The sequence below is a fragment of the Varanus komodoensis genome, unplaced genomic scaffold, assembly GCF_004798865.1.
Source record: "Varanus komodoensis strain SLA01 unplaced genomic scaffold, ASM479886v1 scaffold2024, whole genome shotgun sequence".
Classification (NCBI taxonomy): Eukaryota; Metazoa; Chordata; class Lepidosauria; order Squamata; family Varanidae; genus Varanus; species Varanus komodoensis.
Window position 1 is genome coordinate 6,728 of NW_025335573.1, and position 4,796 is coordinate 11,523.

Genomic DNA, 4,796 nt, shown 5'->3' on the forward strand with positions numbered 1-4,796 from the left:
GGGAAACCCAGATGGAGGAAGGAAGAAACACTCTTTTCTGCACTTTCCATCAACTATCACAAGTATCAAACAGAGATAAAATAATCAGTACCATGGCCAGTGTGTACAACATCTTCAAATCTTTTGGTTCCAGAAGCTAAACATTTTTTGTTAGATGGTCAGCAATTCTGCATTTGAGTTCCTCTAGAACATCTGGATGAATATAAACTGGAACCAGATATCTGTCAATAATAGTTTGTAATTAATTTCCGTAGCAGGAGTACACAGCCTGCAACGCAGGGGCTGTGTATGGCCACCAGATATTTCTCATAGTCCCATAGGGATCTCATAGAAACATAGAAACAGAGCGAGTCAGAAGGGGCCTCCTGGGCCATCTAGTATGACCCCTGGCTCCAGCCGGCTCCGCTCACAACATGCCGACCATGTGCATGTTCAGCCTGTCCTTGAACACCCTCACCGATGGGGCCTCAATGACCTCTCGTGGAAGCCCATTCCACACCCTCGGGGTCCTAAGTGTAAAATATTAATTAATTAAATTTGTTTCCCACCTCTTTTCATTTCAAGGAACTCAAGGAACCTCCCATTTTTGGGCAAGGTGTTGGAGTGGGTGGTGGCAGGAAAACTCCAAGCACTCTTGGATGAATCTGATTATCTGGACCCATTTCAGTCCAGTTTCAGCCCCGGGTATGGTACTGAATCTGCCTTGGTCGCCCTGTATGATGACCTGTGAAGGGAGAGAGATGGGGGGGAGGTATTCCTGTTGGTTCTCCTGGACTTCTCAGTGGCTTTCAATACCATCGACCATGATATCCTTCTGGATAGGCTGGTGGGACTGGGAGTAGGAGATGCTGCTTCGCAGTTGTTCCGCTCCTACCACAATGGCCAATTCTAGAAAGTGCTGGGGGATTTTGGCTCTGTGCCATGGCAGCTATGCCATGGAGTACCGCAGGGTTCCATTTTGTCCCCCTTGCTATTTAATATCTACATGAAACTGCTGGGAGAGGTCATCAGGAGGTTTGGGCTGCATCATCAGTATGCTGATGACACCCAGCTCTACCTTTCTTTTTCAACCAATCCAGATGAGGCAGTGGCTGTGCTGAACCGGTGTCTGACCAAGGTAAAGGGCTGGATGAGGGCCAATAAACTGAAACTCAATCTAGACAAGATGGAGGTCCTGTTGGTGGGTGATTCCAGCTCCTGGGATTCCAGCTCCAAGACTTGGGCCTTCTCCTGGACGGGGTTGCACTCCCTCTAAAAGACAGGGTCTGCAGCTTGGGAGTGCTCCTTGACCCGAAGTAGTCCTTGGAAGCTCAAGTGACTGCGGTGGCGAGGAGCACTTTCCTTCAGCTTCGGCTAATCCATCAGCTGTGTCCCTACCTGGAGGAAGATTGCCTAGCAACAGTGACACATGCATTGGTTACTTCCCAGTTGGATTTCTGCAACGTGCTTTATGTGGGGTTGCCCTTGAAGACAATCCAGATACTTCAGATGGTGCAAAACAGAGCAGTCAGGATGCTGTCGGGGACTGGGTGTTATTCTCTTATAACCCCAGTTCTCTATCAGCTCCACTGGCTTCCCATCGAAGTCTGGGCTCAATTCAAGGTGCTGGTTATTACCTATAAAGCCCTAAACAGCTTGGGACAAGGATACCTATGCCTTTTTCCCTATTTGCTCTCCCGCCCCTTGAGATCAGCAGCAGAGGCCCTCCTCCGGGAACCCTCTGTGAAAGAAGTTAGGAGACAGAGTACCCGGTGGAGAATTTCTCTGCGGTGGTGCCCCATCTATGGAATGCGCTCCCCAGAGAGGTCCGCCTGGTACCGTCATTATATGTTTTTCAGTGCCAGGTTAAGATCTTTTTATTCAATCAATATTTTAATAAGTTTTAATATGGTATTTTTAATATTATATTTTTAACTGCAGCCAGAGTGGGTTGATTTGTTTATGTTGATTTTTATGTTGGCATTTTGTTACAATTTATTGATATTGATATTTGTATTTTATTATGTAAGCCGTCCTGAGGCTTTTGCAATAGGATGGCATGTAAATATCACAAATAAATAAATAGCACAAATAACTAAATAACTAAATAACTAACTAAATAAATAAATAAAGTAGCTTACATAAATCTCCTTCTCTTCCTCTCAATCTTGTCCTCACAACAACAACTCTGTGAGGCAAGCTGGGCTGAGAGTCTGTGACTGGCCAGACACCCAGTTGGCTCTGTGGCTGAGCTGGGTTGAGAACCCAGATCTCCTGAGTTCCAGTGCCCCACACTTAACCACTATGCCGCACTAGCTCTCTATCTCCTCATCAAACACACCAATTACCATACTGCCTCTATAATCTGGTCCTTTCTCCAGAAAAAAATATACAGATCTTCTCCTGGCACTGCTGTCTTCACGATCACGGGTATGATTGCATGTGCACAGGTGGAAAGATGAGAAAAGTTGGGTGCCCTTGGTCCAGACCTTCATCTCCGATCTTCATATGTCTATGTTCCTCAGGGTCCTCTTCTATGAATATCAGCTCTTGCTGGTGCTTCACCTACTTCTTTTGAAAGGGAGATGGACATTTAGCTTCTTTGTTTCCCTTTGAGATGTTTCTGATTGCGGATGAACTGAGGCTTTATTTTGTGATACGGAGCCCTGGACATGTATGCATTCTCGGCAATTGTTGGTGGTAGATAAGTGCCAGGAAGCTGTGATCTATCTTGTTCATCATGCCCATGAGCTACTGAAGAACTCCCTGTGGTGAATTCTGATGAAGAACTGCATGGAACACTGGCAACACCATGAAGCTTTGCAGAAAATGGGGCATTTTTAAGGAGTGTCAGTTGAAGGAGGATTCTCTCCCTATATCTTTGAGGGCTGTGGTTCATGGTGTCATGGATTACCCCACATCCTACCACGGCAATAACTCAAACACACTCATCCGCTGAAATGACTGGGAGCCTCCAAGAGAAAGCTTCCCCTTTTCCCAACAGCAGCACCTGTCCTGTGTCTCCATGAAGGTGGGTGATGCTCATCAAGGCCAGGGAGAGGACAAGAGGTAACTCCCATCTCCATACTCCTCAGTCCCAGTCCTGATCACCTCCCATTTGTTTTGGTTTTCTGCTTGTTTTACAGAATCGTGAATTACATCTCCTTAATTACACAATTGCAGCAGAATGTTACGCAAACCATCTTCCAAAAGCTGGACAGCCTTTCCACTGTAATTAAGCCCATGCTTTTTCTTATGCATCATCTCTAAAATAGCTAAACAAATATACAAGCAAATGACAAGGAAAGTGTTTCAGCCAATATTACTTGGTAGCCAAACTGCTTCCTTTTACCATTTGTAACCTGGGCATGAACAGGTCTTAGCCCCAACTAAATTATAGTGGAACAAACCCGAGTCAGGGGTTCACATGAAGTTGACTTAGGACGTGCAAACAGGTATCCTCAAACACTCCCACGAAAAAACAAACAACCTGTACGTGCTGTCTACATACTTTGGGATTGCATCAAGTTCTTTCATTTGCACATCCCTGTGCCTGTACATTCCCAAAGCACATCTGCACATTGCTAAAACCAGGAAACTAATGTAGGGAGTTTGTGGCAGAGAAAACAACTCATAAAGTTTTAAGAGGCACAGAAGTGGTTTGAGTCAGCCCCCTTCAAGATGCACCACCAAATGCAAAAACAAACAAACAGAACTCAATGAGCATTCACAAAGTGGTTTGCTTATCTCCAGGATCTTTCCCTATAAATATGCCTCACTCTGTTCTCCTTGGAAGGTGCTTTCTGAAGATGAGTACACCTCCTAGTTGCTCTCTGCGCATTCAATTGGGCCTCCTTCTTCTGCTGACACCTCCCCATTGGGTGGAGAACAGATGGGGCTGGACTGTGGCTGAGGATTCTTCATCCTCTGGAAGCTCTTCCACTGACGGTACATCTTGGCCATTTCCAGGAAGTGCCTGGCTTGGGGAAGCACAAGGCCTTGACATAATATCCGCCTCCTCTATTTCAGAATATCCACAATATCACTGAAATGTGCCTCACTCCGTTTCCAATTCATTGTCTGGAATGCAGCTAGTGGTTCATGGGAACAATTGCCCAAGGTCAACATTGTTCCTTTTCCAGTGCAGAAATTGTATAAGAAATCATCAGGTTATAGAGCTATCTGATTAGGCAAACCCATATTATTTGATCACAGTAAATGTGACCTGAGCCATATGAATAAGTTCTCTATTGTTTTATAAATAAATTGAAAAATCCCAGAGGAGGGCCATGGTATCAAAAGCTGCTGAGAGACCAGAAGTACCACACATTCGCACTTCCCCTGCCTCTCTCCCAATGTAATCTCTCCCAATTTGCATCATGTAAAGCAACCAGAGCTGCTTCCTTGCCAAACCCTGGCCTGAACCAGGAACTGAATGGATCTAGGTAATCGGTTCTATTCTAGAGTGACTGAAGCTGGTTGGCCACCATCCACTCAGGAACCTTGTCAAGAAAGGGAATATTTGTCACCAGCATAAAAAGATGAAGCTCTTCAGGGTCCAGAAAGGATTTCTTTCGGAGTGACTCACCACCACCTGTTTAATCCTAATCACTTCCAAGGCTGAATCAGGTGCTCCCTCGCTTCTCTTGGCCAAGAGATGCAAGGTTCCAGCATGGATGCAGGTGTACAAGCAACTCCTTCCGGACCCTCTGTTGACCTCATCTGACCCATACCATTGTGCTTTCAGTGTCTAGAAAGAACAGAGACTTTGAAGCATGTTCAACAACAACAGCTAGGCCCTTGCCAAAAGTCCTCCC